We start from the raw sequence: 18356 nt of genomic DNA on the forward strand, positions 1-18356 counted from the left end.
GGTGATTTATTTTCCATTACTTCTTCCCCTTGTCCCAACTATCTTCTCTCAAAATAGATAATGTTTTATTCTATCAAATATATATATTACCTTATCCTTCCTAGACAGTTTAATGGAAATAGGCAGAGAATAAACACTAACTAAAAAAGAAGTCATGATTATTCATTATATTAATAATTCATCACTGATTGTGTGATTTTGTCATACAATTTCTATTGGGGCTCCTGAAGACTTTGGATCTTGTGTTTTTCATGTCCTTCTTCCTTTTAGATTTCATGTGGACTATTTTCTCTATTGTCTCTTTTCTGAGATTTTTTAAATATTTCTCAAAGGCACATCAAAGCCACTGGTGTGCTTGCCCAAAATGTTTCTAGTCCCTGCTTCTCACCAGCAGAATCAGATTCCCTGGAAGAGGAACCTGAAAATATGCATTTCCAACACATACCAGCTCCTCCCCAGGTGGGTCTTATGTACGTGTAAGAGAAAACCACTGAGGAACACAGACCTGCTGATATCACCTGCAGTGCAGTTATCCTTCCAGTTATGTCCTTTTTCTGCATTTTCTCCTTATTTGTGTATCCATTTCTCCATTTTCAAGGGGATCTGTGAGCCAGTGCAAAACAGTGTTGCTTGGTCCTGCCCACCAAGTCTTCATCCAGGCTTACAATTATCAATATCAGCAATCATGTAACAGAAAGATCCAGATCCAGTCTCAGTCATTTAACACAATCCTAGAGACAGCCTCTGCTTTCAATACAGAAGATCTGGGTGTGATCCTTGGGTCAGGAAGATCCCCTGGAGAATGGAATGGAAACCCACTCCAGTATTCTTACCTGGAGAGTTCCACGGACAGAGGAGCCTGGTGGGCTACATTCCGTAGGGTCTCAAAGAGTCAGACTTGACTGAGCGCCTGACACTTTCACTTTCACTTTAGAGACAGCCTCAGGGATTCCATGGCCAGCATCACACCACTGAGCAGATCACCACTTAGCATCACAAAAGTGATATTGTGCTGTGAGACTGAGTTGAACACACCTGAAATAAGAAAAACAAATGAACAACAATGAAATTTCATACTTGCTGAGTCTTTTCATATCTATTTCCAAAACTCCAGATCCTGCTGGTTCTGTCCTATGCCACCTTCCCACTGCAGCTCTCTCACACCAGCTTTCCTCTCATATTATTTATATGTGGGAATCACTTAGAACTGGGCCTCTCACATGTGACTGTCATCTATAAATTTTAATTGTTACAATTATTATTATTTTTCAAAACTACACTGAAGTAACATGTTGGTTTGATTGATTTCTCAACAGGCTGGTCCCACTTCCTGAAGCATTCTAGGGACTTTGCCTCCGGACTAACAACCAGCTATTCTCAGTCATCACAGTTTTAGGAGGATTCCCCTGACCTTGTTCCAACCTCTTTACCCAAACCCTAAGAGCCCCTTAAGAGTGGACCAAACATCATTTGTCCTTGTGAGTGTTTTCAGTCTAGTGTTCTAACCTTCTTGAGATCACGAAAACACATTTTTCCCTTTGATTTATTTTATCTAAGTGTCTTGGGCAGTTCCATAAATGGGTTTGTTGATAATAACTATGAACATGTTTTCATTCAAACTATCTCTCTGATGAGTATTTGGTGGCTGTAGAAAGAGAAGCTTTTGCCCTTTAGCATAGGGTATTAAAACCTGAAGGTTAAATGTATGAGATTGACTTTGAATGACCTCACTGAAGCAACACTGTGCAGAAAAAGAGTCTTCAAGTTTAAATGTCTTATATTTGATAGGGCTACAGAAAGGCTTTTCCACCCAGGGCTAGCTTTTGGAATGATGCAAGCATATGTTTTCATATTGTCAATCCGAAGTCAGTAAAGTCTCCAGATTTCCAAAGGGATAGATCTGTAGTTTAGGCTTGTGGGGTAGGGGAAGTAGAAGGGTCAGGTTTATCATCTGACTGGGTGATAAATCTGTTTTGCAGCTGGTCTGACCAAAAACATTTTTTGAAGGGGCCCTCTTGGAGAAGGAAATGGCAACCCACTCCAGTACTCCTGCCTGGAAAATTCCATGGATTGAGGAGCCTGGTAGGCTACAGTCCACAGGGTCGCAAAGAGTCGGACACAACTGAGCTACTTGACTTGACTTCTCTTCGCCATGGTGTTTCTCAAATTGTCTGTAAAGACTGTACTTTGTTGGCATCAAGGTGGGCTGCCAGTGAGGAGACCCTAGGCTTTAAGCACACTTTTTTCACAACGGACCCCACCAGAAGATCACAATGAACCCTTGACCTGAGAGAATTGATGGAAGAATCTAGGGTGACAAGAAGAGCTACTTCCATCCAGAAGGGCTGGCTGGAGTGCCGTGAGTAAGCCCTCCTCGAACTCATCTGTGAGCACAGGGTGAAGAACTTGGTATACATTCAGTGCTTTTTAAAAAATAACTCAAAGACTGAATGAGCAATTTCAGTTATATTCTTCTCTAATCAGGATATAGAGCTCCACTCCTGAGCCAGACCTGGATATGAAATTCTGAATCTAACAGGCAGCAATCTCACACTGTTCAGAGTCTTCAAATATTTCCTTGCTATGCATGCTAAGGAACTTCAGTCTCGTCTGACTCTGTGCGACCCTATGGACTGTAGCCCACCAGGTTCCTCTGTCCATGGGATTCTCCAGGCAAGAATATTGGAGTGGGTTGCCATTTCCTTCTCCAGGGGAACTTACCGACTCAGGGATCGAACCCACGTCTCTTATGTCTCCTGCATTGGCCGGTGGGTTCTTTACCGCTAGTGCCACCTGGGAAGCCCAGATGTCTCCTTGAGTTAGCCCAATAATTTCAGGAAGTGACAACAAAGTTCCCTTTACCTGGCACATTAACCACACCAAGGCCAGTTTTGTGAGTTCAGAAAGTTCAAAGTGAACTCGCTCAGTTGTGTCCGACTATTTGCGACCCCCATGGACTATAGCCCACCAAGGTCCTCTGTATATGGGATTTTCCAGGCAAGAATACTGGAGTGGGAATAACCCTTAATTGCCGGTAGGCAGTGAAGATGTCCTTCCTGCACAGTTACTATAGATTTGCAAGGGCTGTTTGTGCTAATGAGGAAAGACCAGCCTCAGCTGTATGTAAACAAAGAGGCCTTGCATGATCTCGAAGCATCTAAGACTCAATTTTACTGAAGATAAGGCAAAGGAAATTAGGGGGCAAGACCTATAGGTCGCAACTTCATCCTTAAAGTGGACTTGCTCCTCTTAAGCCAGGGACTAAAACATTAACATTGTATAGTCCAGCAGCTAAACCTGCTGAAGAGTTTGGGACATTCAGCAGACTTTCATGTTAATGTTCCTCTCCTTCTAGCCTATTCTTTCAGGCTTACATATCAATGAATGGATTTACTGTTGGAGGCAGGAAGGTAGGAATGTAAACTTGTGGGGGCAGGGGAAGAGCAGCTGGCATCTCTAAGATGTCCTGGGGGTTGGCGGGAGCTGGACCACAGAGTGGAATAAGAAACTGAATGAAGCTCTGTCCGGATCAGTTACCCTGAGGAGGGAGCCAAGAAGTAGGCAGCTGACATGTGGGTGTCAAGAGTATCTAGGCTGCTGGGAGACAGGTTTAAGGAAGAGCTATTGCTTTACCAGAAGCATTGACCAGAAATGGCTCCTGAAATAGAACGAACCCAGGGAAGCATTTGTTTGTATGTGAAATCACTGGGGAACCTGTGGAGAGGTCAGAATGAAAGAGATGATATTGGGAAGTTCATTTGAGAGCTGGGCTTGGGAAAGGTCGATTGCTATGAGGATTCCACAAGAGTGAGAGTTTTAAAAACAGCTACAATCCTTTTTAAGAGTAACCAACAACTATTGTAGAGAGGCGATGTTTGTGAACCAGGCTATTTGGTGTTGTTTAGTCATTAAGTCGTGTCCAACTCTTTGCAACCCCATTGGACTATAGCCCGCCAGGCTCTTTGTCCATGAGACTTTCCAGGCAAGAATACTGGATTGGGTTGCCATTTCCTCTTTCAGGGGATTTTCCTGACCCAGGGGACCAAACCCTTGTCTCCTTCTCAGTAGACAGATTCTTTACCAGTGAGCCACCTGGGAACCAGGCCATAGCAAGAGCTGAAGAAAGTGCCTGCCCAAAAGTCAAATGTTCAAAATAAATATAATTTTATAAAGAAAGTACATAGCATATGTGTATTTTATAAAGAAAGTATAAAGAATGTGGTGTGTGTTTCTTTGAAAACTTTTATTTTGCAACTAGCATTCATAGACTTTACCCCTCCAACTGACTCATTGTATTTGACTAGTTAAAAATAAAATATGAATAGTTATATTGGTGTAATAGGCCAATACTTTGGAAACGTGATGCGAAGAACTGACTCATTGGAAAAGACCCTGATGCTGGGAAAGATTGAAGGCAGGAAGAGAAGGGGATGACAGAGGATGAGATGGTTGGATGGCATCACCAACTCAATGGATGTGAGTTTGAGCAAGTTCTGGGACTTGGTGATGGACAGGGAAGCCTGGCATGCTGCAGTCCATGGGATCACAAAGAGTCGGACACAACTGAGTGACTGAACTGAACTGACTGATATTGGTATGTGTACAACTTCCTCATGTTGCATCTCTAAGTATTTCTGTGTACCCCGACCCCACTCCATACACACACACTCAACTGATAGTGGAATTGTTGTCTTCTGTGAGTCTGATGGTTTTCACTTCTTGGAAGTTGCTCATCTGGGAAATGCAGCCTACCTGTCATAAATGAAAATACTGTCAAAATGTTCCCTACCTTGCTAAAAAGTCAAAGAGGAGGAAGTGTGTTTTATAATTGACAAAAGATTAGAACCAGTTCTTACATCCTTGCTTGGAGGTTCAAATCCAAACTTACAACATGTCCACTGACCATACTATTCTAATTAGAATATATTAACATTAGTGCCAGCTGTGACTGTGGTTATCCATGCAAATAAGGTTCATCAAAAGAAAGTGTGGATTCCACATAAATTTTTTTCTGTCTATACACGGCATATGGAACCTTAGTTCCCTGACTAGGGATCGAACCCTTGCCCTTTGCATTGGAAGTGTGGAAGCTTAACCACTGGACCACCAGGGAAACCCACACATAAATGTTTGCCACTATTCTTTTTCTGTCACTATTTTGATTTTAAATGAGATATGCAGAATATGCATGAAAATAAAATCTACTTTTAATATTAATACTTATCAATATCAGTACTTTTTACTAGAGAGACTTTAAAGGGCTCTTGTGTTTATCTCTCCATCACTCTCCCCACTAGTCCCAGCCCACTCCTCCAGGGTACCCTTTTTATTCAAGCTGACCATTCATTTCTCTATGGCCACCTTGAATTAACGGCAAGAGCTGCCATGTACAGGATCCTGCCCCTCCTTTGGTTCCACCTAGGTTCTTCTTTGGTGTAAAGAACTTGGAATCAAATAGGGTATGAGGCAGACCCTCTCCCATGGCAGAAGCTATGGAATGTAGAATTTTAAAGGTGTAGATAGCCATGGTTCCTGCCATGTGTGGAAAACTGCTCTAAAGTGAGAAAGATTGACACTCCAAGAAGAATAAAGGCAGGACATAGAGGAGTAATCCTGTTGATATTCAAGCTCCTGGTTCCACTTATTTCCCTGGATCACTGCCTATCCTGGTGTTTGGTTAGTTCAACACTTCCTTGGGTTGCCTGAGCCAATAAATGCCCACTTGTCCTAAGTGGGCATTGCTTGGGTTGTTAGTCATTTAAATAAAGAGTCCCATTCAGAGGATTTGGCAAAGTTCTAGGTGCGAAAATGGAAAGAAATCCTGGGACAGATTATTTCAAGGAACCGTAATCAGAAATATTAATCCATAGCCAGACCTATCCATGGCATGAAGTATAAATAGGATATGCGTCATTGGCCCCAACCCACATAGGATAATTTTAAAATATGTTGCAAATTCTTTGGCATTCCACACCCCTTCAGGTGGGATATAATTTCCCCTTCACTTGACTATGGACCTAACTTAGTGACTAGCTTTGAACAATAACAAAAAATATGGCAGAAATGACTATGTGACCTCTGGCACTAGGTCTTAAAATAGATATATTCTACCTCATGTTCTCTCTCACAAGCCACTTTATCTGGGAGAATCTAGCCTCTGTGTCTTGCAAGCACCCAAGCAGCCCCGGGAGAGGCCGCATGGAGAGCAACCGAGTTCTGACAACAGCCAGCACCAATTTAGCAGCCCTGTTAAGCCCATCTTGAAAGCAGACTCCCCGGTTCCATAACTGAACTCTGGTCAATATCTTGACTGCAACCTCATGAGACACCCAGAGCCAGAACCACCTAGCCAAACCATTCCTGAATTCCTGACCAACAGAAAAAAATAACATGTTTGTATTATTTTAACTCACTATGTTTACATTTATTATACAGAAGAGCTGATTCATTGGGAAAGATCCTGATGCTGACAAAGACTGAAGGCAAAAGCAGAAGGGGTGGCAGAGGATGAGGGGGTCAGATGGCATCACTGAGTCAATGGACTCAAAGCTAAGCAAACGTGGGAGATAGTGAAGGATGGAGGAGACTGATGTGCCGCCCTCCATGGGGTCACAAAGAGTCGGACAGGACTCAGCAACTGAATAACAATAGCAACAAAGAGATAATACTATCTCCAAGACTGAATGGGGGTTATTTTGAAGAGGTTAGTAAGTCACTTTCAGCAGTAAGTGATGGCAGGAATTCCTCCAAATAGGCCACCCAGTCACAGAAAGGACTGAAGCTCATGATTAAGAAGTTTGATCCTCCCTAGCTAATGTTAAAGTTCCTAAACACAGTTACCGAAGAACACGTAAGAATAGAATCACCTAGTATAACAGAAGTAAAATAGAATAACAAGTAGTCAATATGCAGAGTTTTGTGGTCAAATATATTTAGATTTAAAGCTTTGCTGTGCTAATTTCTGTTTGAACTTGTTACTTGTTCATATTTTTTAGAGTTTTATTTTAGGGTAATCATACATTAGGACTTCCCTGGTGGCTCAGATGGTAAAGCATCTGCCTACAATGTGGGAGATCCGGGTTCAATCCCTGGGTCAGGAAGATCCTCTGGAGAAGGAAATGGCACCCCAGTCCAGTACTCTTGCTTGGAAAATCTCATGGACAGAGGAGCGTGGTAGGCTACAGTCCATGGGGTCGCAAAAAGTCAGACATGAGTGAGCGACCACTTCACTCACTAATCATACATTTATAAAAATGTAAAAATTAAAATTGAAAGATTTTTGGAGTATCCTTAATACAGCTTCCTCAAATGTTAACATTTTAGCAGTAGAAAATATAGCATAAGAAAATAAGAAAAACAAGCAAAAAGTGAGTTCTAATACCATTTCTTCGAATAATTTTTCTCATGAATGACTGTAATCTCAATTTATATTCATAAAAAGTATATTATGTTAATTAACCCTGTCCCCTCTTTTTCTTTTCCTTGATCCTGTTTTTCCCAAGGCACTTGGATTGTTCTCCCTGCTGTTTCAAATTGTTCTTTTCCAGTGAAAATTTCCAAGCTTATTTCTCTCTTCAAAAGATGCAGCCATGAGCTAAGAAGCCATCCTCAAGTTTCTCAATCTTAGTTTCCCAATATGTCAGCAAACACAATTTCCGTAATGAATGATCCTTCCCTACCATGCCCCACACAAAGAAAATTTGAGAAATTGATCATAACCTTCTCCAAAAAATAGTTCTAGAAATCTGCAAAATATAATAAATTTTCAATGTGTGTATCTTTCACAGAGAACATTCTTTTTTATCTCATGACATGAAGGAATTTGTTTTCAAAACTTGAACTTAAGAACTATGCAAGCAGAGAAATGAACAAATCAGAGTTAAATCATAGATGACACCACGTACCTATATGTGTCATCTGTTCACCTGTCACCCCACCCTGAATATCAGCTCCTTGAAGGCAAGAACCACACCTTATTCAGTTTTGGGTCCTTTATATCTAACACAACACCTGGCACATAAAGTATGTTCTCACTGACCTCAGTATGATAGAGAAGTTTTCTCTTAAATATTCCATTTCTCAACAATTGATTCAAACTTGAATATGCATCCACTAAGACATCTAGATCAAGAAGGGGAAAATTCCTTATAAAGGGTCATTCCAGATATTTATAAATAAAGCTCAGCTTTCAGATACAGGAATGGACCTTTCCACCAACGTGCCTGCAGGACCAATTTGTGGCCCATGTGAGCCCTGCAGAAGCTCCACTCATGGGTGTTCCAGGCCTCTTCTCAGAGTCCCCTCCACAGAGTCTATCCCTTGCTAGCTTGTCTTCACATTTGGCTATAGAGTAGAACTTAGTCCAGAGGGCACATCAATGGCTCTCTTTTTACTCTTTAAAAAAAAAAAAAAAAACTTAATTATTGAGGACAAATAAAAAACAACGGAAATATAAACACAGTGAAATGATAGTTTCAATCCACATACAGTTTTCATAATTTGTGGCCAAGAAGGAGCTCTCTGTATTTGACCAGGCCTCTCTTCCTATGTGTACCATGTTCTACCCATTTCCTTTCTTAAGTCTGTGAGACATCAAAGTGCCTTCCTGCAGGGCAGGGTCTTGTTTTTAGTGGACATAGCACGGGGCAGTAGCCACGAGCAGTAATGGCCCAATAAATAGCTGTTACATGAGCAAGGGAATGAACCATGGGGCTAATTTTTCATCTCTCTGACTGCGTGAAAGGGATGGGGATGCTGGGAGAAGAAATGTTGGGAGAAGGAGAGACACAAGGCCAATCACTGACATTATAAATGTAAAACATTCACTGCGGGAGCTTGACTTCCCCACATAGCAATTATGTGTCATATTGTGTACATACTCTATAGCTTACTTCTCAAAACATATTTGTGGGTACATTTTTGCCAATGCTACTTTCATAAGACATGTTCCACGCAAATAACACAGACCAGCCAGAAGCAAAACCCACCACGTCCTGTTTTGTTTTTTTCTCTCTCTGCTAATGTAGATAAGACTCAAGATAACTGAGCTAATACTTTTCCCACCTCAGATAGAATTCTTGTATAAATTAAATTATAAGTTACCTTCAGGTCTACGGAGTAAAAAGCCAGTAGAACAGTTCTATTTTGTACGTGTGTGGTTACCACTTTCTTGGCACCCAGTAAGGATATTTTTGACTCTCTGCTGACATGAGCTATCGAGCCCAGTAGAGAAAACCCTCTGAGTGAAAACAAACAAAACTCACCAGAACAAATTAGGGATGGGGTACTTGGACGCAGTGTAAGCATTGTGAAACCATCAGAACATGAGGATTTAGGATGTTCCTTTAAAGCCCCTTAGAATTTCTGAGAACACTCCTTGGGAAGTGTCTTGTTTTCATGGAAAAAGTTGTTCCATGCCTGACAGCATGAAGAAGCACATGAAGATCGGAGGCTGTGAAAACATTTTTGGCAAAAGCCAAGCTGGTAGCAAAAGTCTAAAAATTGTGCTTTCACGGGTCTGCCATAGTGTGCAAACATTTTTAGTCTTTATTTTATGAAATTAAGAATGATACAAAGCAATTGATACCTCTGTTGCCTCCAAGGGAAAGCTAGATTTTGCAGAATTCTGGCATATGCCAGTGTGTGATTTCTTCAGATCAGCATCTCAGCTGGAATCCACTGCCGTTGCAGAGTTCACCTGATATGCTTTGGTTCATCCATTCAGCAATTCTTCATTAAACTCTCATGAGAGAGGATAGCCATGGCCAATTTAATAAAGAGGTAGAGTTTAATTTTTTAAATTGATATACCATTTATATATCAGTAAAACCAGCACATTGGTTTTATTGATACAACATAATAGGTTTCAGGTATACAACATAATAATTGGATGTGTGTGTCTACTGGGAAATGATTATAAGTGTGGTTAACATCCATCACCATACAGTTACAGTTTTTTGTGTATGATGAAAACTTTTAAGATCTACTTTCTTAACTTTCAAATACACAATACATACCATTAATTGTAGTTACTATATGAACATTACATGCCCATATTTAAATTTTTAGCAAGTCACTGTAGAGTAGAAGCATAATGAAACCTGTGTGTGTTAGTTGCTCAGTCATGTCTGACTCTTTGCCACCCCATGGACCGTAGCTCGCCAAGCTGCTCTGTCTATGGAATAGACCCATAGTGCAAGAATACTGGAGTGGGTAGCCTTTGAATACTGGAGTGGGTAGCCTTTCCCTTCTCCAGGGGATCTTCCCAACCCAGGGATTGAACCTGGGTCTCCTGCATTGCAGGCAGATCTTTGTCATCTGAGCCACCAGAGAAGCCCATAATGAAGCCTATTCAATTTTAATTGTACCTTTAATTTGTATCTGAAAGAACAGTCAGGCAGGATACATTTTAGTATGTCAACTAGATAAGCTGGATATTAGCCATTCAGGATATGAAACAGAACAGAGAAGATTACAAAGATTTTAAATTTTTGTTGTTGTTTAGTCACTAAGTTGTGTCCAACTTGTTTGCGAGCCCGTGGACTTGTAGCTCCAGGCTCCTCTGCCCATGGAATTTTCCAAGCAAGAATACTAGAGTGGGTTGCCATTCCCTTCTCCAGGGGAGCTTTTCGACCCAGGGATTGAACCTGCATCTCTGACATTGGCATGCAGATTCTTTACCACTGAGCCACCAAGGAAGCCTTGAAATTACAGATGGAAACAATCAGATACGAGATAGCAGCATTTTGATGCAGGTGAAGTGAAACTAGCTTAGAGAAGAGGAAAAAATGAGAATTTCAGCAATCAGGTTACATGAAGAGCAGGTTACAACAGAACTGAGCAGAACCAGGCTGGGCCAGGATGTCCTTCGATAATCAAGTGCGGCCTTATCAGCACAGTTATTATCCCAGAGGGGACCTGCTCGAACAAGCCCATTTCTGCTATTGTACAGTGTGACCTTTGGTCATTTCATTTTCCCTTCCCTCTTTGAAGAGGCAAGAGCCACAGCATAATGGGAAAGGGCACCTGGTTTGCAGCCAGCCCTCCCCGGATTTGAGTCCTGCTCTGACACTTAACCAGCCAGCTATGCAATTTGTGTGAGTTTCCTCGCCTTTTATGCCTCCAACTTTGCTTCATAAAATGGGCCTGGTGATGCTCACTTCACAGACTGGAATATGCTTCACTCCTACTAGCTAATATCTCTTACAGAGACATCGAGGCCATTTCTTATTAGCCAGAGTGAACCAACTGGCATCATAAGTCAGAAATCCCTCAGTACCTGTTTAGCACTAATTATAAGCAATCTTAAAATTAAGAACACCAACATTGTAAATCAACTATACCTCCATAAAAAGTAAATTTAAAAAAGATAGTTCTTTCAGCATAGAGTTAAGCAGTTACTAGCCACTAATTCTTCCACATTTAAATATTTTATAGTGGTGGTTTGCTTAGAGTTTGAAAAACAAAAAGAACTTTAGATTTTGAAAAGAAATGATAGGCTGCTTTATTTCAGAAAAGACAGCTATCTGAGTAGTGTTCTAAGAAAAACAGACAGTTTTTGAAAGTACTTCACATGGACTGAATAGTGAAAGGACTAAAGCACAGGGGGAAAGGGGATTATTATTTTAAAGTATGTTCAAATAATACTAAAAATCTTACTATAAGTATTGTGTTGGTTTTGCCAGTGAGTGCCAGGGCTTGTCTTCCTTTTTAACCCACAAAGATTTGAGCACCTGCAGTTTGGGTAGTAACAGATCAAATATTTTGTAATCTGAAGTAACTCAATGGAAGTTTGGGATGAACATAAAACTCAAGGTCCCCATCTTCCCTGTTTCCCTCAGTCTATAAACAGACCAAATTCAGCTGAACCTAAAGTAACTTGATTACGACCTGGCAGCCCCCTCAAATTGTGGCTGCCCTCACTCTCTTTGGCAGCCAAGAAAATTTAGTCTTCCCTGACTGTATCCATCTCCTCTGCTCCTATTCACAGCTCAGCCTTCCACGTTTCCTCTTGAAATTGCTCTCGGCATGGAGCTCACTGTAGACTTAAGAGGAAGAAGGTCCCCCATGGTTCCTGTAGGGCTTCACATCGTCCTGGGCTGATATTCCAGGAAAGCCCTCTGCGAGCCCTGCCGCTGGTCAGAGCCTCATCCTGTCACCGACCGCTGCCCTCTGAGGTTGAAAGCAGTGTGCGTTGGGCTGAGGGATGGGGCAGGAGCAGGCATGCTTGGAAAGACAAAGGACACATGCTTGGGAGTCACACACTTAGGCTCAGAAGGAACCAGGTCTTGTGTCATCAAAGCCTGTGTTCATTCTCTAAGAATTCATTTGTATCTTGAATAATCAGAATTTCAAATTATCTGAGTGCCTTAAAGTCACCACGATCCTATTCGTTTAATTTCAGTGAATAGGTTAATGCGTTTGTTTTACAATGGTGCCTGGGTTTTCATTTGAAAAAATTTACAGGAAGAGCCTTTCTGTCTTTAGTCGACTTCCTAATTACACTAATTTTATGTGATTGATATATTAGGCTCTGGGGAAAGGGAAAACAGGGGCAGGGAGGCCACAATACAATCCCTTATTCTCAGCTCCAGACAGCACAGGAAATCCTCAATTAAATTGTACCACTTCCCTCAGCACTCAATAAAACTCACGCATTATATTTAATATCTTTAAACTCGTTTGTAATAATGATTTTATGTGAAGTGAATGAAGTGAATTCATTCCTTCTAGACCTTCTTTTTTTTTTTTTTTTTTTTTAGTTCTTGTTACCAAGGAATGTGTGCTTCCGGTGGAACATCAAAATTCGATAAGAATAAATCATGAAAAATTCAAGTTTCCTTCTGTTTCCCTTGGGTTTTCATTTAGAAAACTTTCTGAAATGTTTTCTCTCAGTTCAGGAAGGTAGATAAGAGGACATCTCCTCACTCACAGCCAGAAAACTGTGCACTTAATATTGTGCGGGGACTTTTTTCTTGACAGGACTGAGAGGGATATGAGGGTCCCCAGACCCAGAGAGGATGCAGATGCCGCAGGGCAGCGTCTCAGACGAGCGAGAGACTCTGGGCCTGGTTATGCCATAGCATTTTCTCTTGTGGCGCGAGGTCTGACTGAGAACAACGTTTGCCTTGTGCGTGCCCCGTCAGGAAGGGTGGCTGGACCCTGACAGTTAGCAACTTGGCATGCAGCCTTCTGAGTCAGTGGCCCAGATAGGGTCTGGAATGATTTTCCTCCCACCTCTGCTCCTCAGCCTGGCCTGTGTCACCACCCAGGTGGATGTTAGCTGAGGAAGAGCTGGTCGTTCCGGGAAGTGTTCCTTTCACCTGTCATCCATGGCTGAGCAGCGCAGGACCTGGGCGCCTGAGTGGATCACAGTTGTGAGGAGCACATTCCCTTTATGGTGCGCCTCTGAGAAGTGCCAGCCCCACCTGTAGGATCAGCCCATACTCCTGAGGAGGACGGACTAACCCACCCAGTTCCATTGTCCTCTACCCCGACCTGCCCCTGGGCGTTACTTCCTCCAGAACTGTGTCTGTGACCCTCTGTGTGAGCCTTACCTCACTGAGGTGAGTATTCAGGACTCTGTCCTGACATCAACTGGCTTGCAGGCTTAGCATTAAGTGCTGTTCCCATCCTGGTAAAGAAAGGAGAACTTTAGGTTAGACTAAAGACAAAAAAAAAGATTCAGAGCAAAATTCTTTCTAAAAGTACTATTTATTTAGATGAGTATTTTTTATAATTTTTTTTTAATTAGAGGATAAATACTTTACCATAGTGAGATGGTTTTTGCTATGCATCAACATGATGAATATTTTCTGTCTCAGAGGGGCACTGAGTTTAGGAAGGGTAGAACCCCTGACAAACATATCCCTTTCCTACATCTTCAAAATGTTCTTGGAGACTCTAAGCAATCATCCTGATTCTGTAAGTCTCCAAATGTCCAGAGCGTCTCTGTGGTAGAAGAGGAGCAAATGGCTAAGAGGACATCATTTCTCAAAATCCTGTAATCCTGACCGTCTCCTATGTTATTCTGAGGAAGGGGGAGGAATGGGGTTAACCATCAGGATCCAGGTACCTCTAGTGGTCCAGTAAGACTTCTAGATGTCCAGAATACTCATTAAAAATCTCCAAAAAGCTCATCAATTTTAATGACAATTTTAGCCTCAAAAGATTATTTGGTTACAAAATTAGCCTAATGATTGTTGCACATATGAAGATAATATTTTAGCACTAAATTTAATTTATACTAATGAGAGAAAATTGCTGTTAATCTCAAGATAGATTATTTTTGACTACTTCAAAATATGTTTTGAAGTTCCTTAATCATCTTGATAGCATCTCATATACTCAGAATGTTGTATTACTCAGACCACTGACATCAGGCCTTAGCTGCCCATAGGAAAAAAGGAGTAGACTTTTACCTTCTGGCACCCCTTTGCATTGAAAACGTACTCTGCACAAAATGAATGCTTAATAAATAATGAATTAATTGGCAGGGACCATTTAAGGTGCCAAGAGCTTTAACCTAATATATTAGTGATTTAATATTTAAGCTTTGCTTTTGTGTTTAGAAAGAAATGTGGGCTGTTTGAAAGGACCACTTGAGTTTTAAATCCTAGCTCCCAGCCATGGATTTGGACAGGTTAGCAATCTTTCTCGGATCCTATCTGAAACTTAGCTATAAAAGGCAGACGATGATACTTTCTCACAGAGTCACTGCAGGGATCTGCTATGATCACCTGTGAAAACGCCAGCACAGGACGTGTTCTGAGTATAGCAAATGACATTCCTTTCCTTCCGTCTCTACATGTTCCCGTTGATCCATCCTCTGCAAGGTTAACAGAAGAGTTGTAATAAACACTCAGGCAACATGTTTTTTCTCTTAAGTTACAGCAGAAGGATAAAATAAACATATTTACCCGCTCATGCGTTGCTCAGCCCATTCATTCAACCTTTAACCAACACTTTCTGAGTACCTAAATCTGTCAGCCATGGTATGAAGCAGTGGGGTTTACAGAGAATTTTAAGACACAGTCCCTCCTTTGAAGAACTTATCCGTTCTCCTCTTCACTGTAGTTCATCTACCTTCCATCTGTGGAGATAAGGGAGAAGTAGACCAAAGAGTTGAGGGAGGGGAAATGTAAAAACAAAAAGAAAAATTTTAACAGAAGTTCTTAAAATTGTATTGATATAAAAATGAAGAGTTTATTAAAAATAATAGCTAGTTATGCTGTATATAATACACCAGAGAAAACTGTGGCATATCCTCCTTTAGTTAAGGCAAAATTAGCTTTTGGTTTGTGGCATGTACTCTGAAGTTTCCAATGCAGTAAATAACATTTTGTTGTTTACCCCACTCTATTTTCCTAGTGTTTCTTTGACTTGATCTTGTCTGAGTTAACAGACATTTTCTGGAATATAATTAGTTGATATCATCCAATTCCTAAATCGTCCTTTTCCAAAAACTGTTCCCATCACTGTGATGAATAGCATTGTGTTCCTTTATACTCACCAGGTGGGATGATACTGAATTTAGGATGTGCCCAGAGTGACGGCTTCTGAAGTTCCCTTCACACATTTTTGCTCTCTTTTGAGACTATCTTTTCCCAACTTTAAGTTTTAGATCAGGAACGAAGCCTGAATCTCCCCCAGGCATATCTGTTAGTGATCTGCTACTGAATAAGAAATACTTGGACTTCGACTTGGGAAAAGAAGAGAAGAGATACTCATTAGATTTGCTTCAAAATGTTGAAAGAATGGCATAGGCAAAAATGTTTTCCCAAACTCCTGTTTGCTGTCTTTGCCATCCCCATGGTGTGGGAGGGAGCTTGACTCTCAACAGCTGTTTGCAGTGAGGATTTTCTACCATTCTCACCTGTAGTTATCTATCAGTGCTGGTAGCATGATTTTTTTAATATGGAGATGGATTCTTTTTAATGGGGAAAAAACTCTTTATACCTCAAACTTAGCATATGTTTTTGTGGGGAAAAAATAAAACAATTTGATAATTAAAGCTATTGTTGGTATGGACCCTGTTCTTGACCCCAGCGTAATCCAAACTGATCCCTAAAGAACATTTATTCCCTAGCAGGTTGCCCTTCCTTCCTTCCATTAGCGTCCTGCCAGGAAGGCCCAACGGGCTGTACCTTGACAGCCAGGAAGACTGAGGAATATGGCACATGCTCCAAGCTACAGCTGCCAGGAGTTCCAGTGGCCTCTCTGGGCATTCACCTCCTTGCCCCCTTCCGCTCTAGTCCAGTAGGTGCCTGTGCTCAAGCCCTTCAAGTGTCTTGCCGTGGGACCTTTAAGTGAGGCCCATCAAATCTGATTCCTCACCTAACAGTCTGAGATCTTTGTCTTCTTCTTCCATTCAAAATAAACAAATAGCCCAGATGATAACATGTCAGAAATTACCTTTAGTGTCTCTGCTGCTCTTAAGCAAGTTAGGCGTTAAAATAGAACACACAGACCAACAAACAATAAGCAAGTCATTAAGTAAAAACAGTTATTTTTAAAAAATATTTTGATCATCAAGGGCCATTTTCTTTTTTGTTAATAGGCACTGCAATTTTGAAAGATTGCATCTATAAAGAAGATTGCACACTGCCTTAACTAAAATTGACATCCTCCTTAGGGTTCTCTTCATATCACACACATATATCCACTTTCACTACAGTAATAGACATGTTTTCTATTTTTATTATTTAAGGACAGAAGTAATAATCTATCACAACTTTAAGAAACGCAAGATTGTAAACTGGGATTTGCTCACTAAGTTAATATTGTTCCAACCAAATATGAAGAACTTTGACAGTTTTGGGGGGCTTTGAAGACTTATCATTTCAATTTAGCTTTTTAAAGATATAAAAACTGCAAGATTCCTCTCCATCTCTGCAATTACTGTTTTTACTAAACTCCAGGTTTCCAAGCTCCTCAGGGTGGGGATCCCTGGTTAGAGTTTGCCAAAATAAAACTTAGATTTTTTTTTACTGCCTCATTTCTTGCAGCAGCTTGTTTCCATGGGTTGACGCTCACAGAGCAGTCAAAAAGATACAAACATGATTTCCTGTGATCCTAGTACATGGGTTGTCTATTACATGAAGTGCGCCAGGATCCTTGCCCTACACAGCCTGGGATGGAAAATGTAGGAGGAAAAAAGGGTCAGGATGACAAGGACCTGAATTGAAAGAATGAGCGAAATTCAGCTTCTCCTCTATAGATTTTACACTCTAAGTGCCATTCACAGAAATTTGGTATCCATGGAGACGAATGCAGTACATGCGAAGGTTACGTATTCTCTGCAGATACGGCAGGCTGGCTATCCAATCTGACGCTACATTTAGGAATAGCAGAGGGAAAATGTTTGAGGAAAGTGTTGAATAATTAATTGAGTACTTATCACATGCAGGGAACCAGGATTTGCACAATGAAGGATACAAAATATACAACAAACGATCATAAATATAGACCATTTGTGTCCAGGTAGGAGACTCAGCTACCTTAAGCATGCTAGCTTTTCTTAAAGCTGTAATAGTATCTATGAAAATATGAGAAAATGTTCCTATCATAAATTTTCATTTTAACCCCTGCTTTGGTAGAAAACAAAATGTTGTCAAACATAAGATGGAATTTTCCTGAGACATATTTATAGTTGAATGATAAAAAAGAAAGCAAGAATTCCCAGAAACTGAATATCATCACAGCCTTGCAGGCTGGTAACCAGAAATGAGGCAAAGCTGGGGGGAAATGGAAATAACTGAGAGAAGTAAGCGTTCTACAGCCTGATGCTTTAATCAGGGTGAGAGAGCTGTCACGGCAAGAAGAAAGGAGTGTGTTCAGAGGAAGAGAGGGGAAGGAGACAAGTAGTCTGGAAACAAGAAGCCATTCAAGAAAGCTGATGTAGGTTATGACCAGGAATGGGAGTTCATGGTGATTTCGGTGGGAGTCAAGGGAGAAGGACCCCTTGGGGGTTAAGGAATTCCCTGGGCTGCAATTCGGTCTGAACTCAATGTTATATCGTAGAGATGCCAGCTAGAAAAATTCCATGAATTCTCAGTGGAACGGGGTGAGAGTTCTGGCATAGCCTTGGGGAATAATCCTGGGAAAGAATTAAAAGCTTTCCATTGTTCTAATTGTTTGCTCAGGTCCTGGTGCAGTTGGTAAAGAATCTGCCTGCCAATGTAGGAGATGCAAGAGACTTGGTGTTCGATCCCTGGGTGTGGAAGATCCCCTGAAGTAGGAAATGCAACCCATCCCAGTATTCTTGCCTGGAAATTCCATGGACAGAAGAGCCTGGTGGGCTCCAGGCCATTGGGTCGTAAAGAGTTGGACATGACTGAGCACACACTACTACTATT

The sequence above is a fragment of the Dama dama genome, chromosome 26 (assembly GCF_033118175.1).
Source record: "Dama dama isolate Ldn47 chromosome 26, ASM3311817v1, whole genome shotgun sequence".
In the NCBI taxonomy this organism is placed as follows: domain Eukaryota; kingdom Metazoa; phylum Chordata; class Mammalia; order Artiodactyla; family Cervidae; genus Dama; species Dama dama.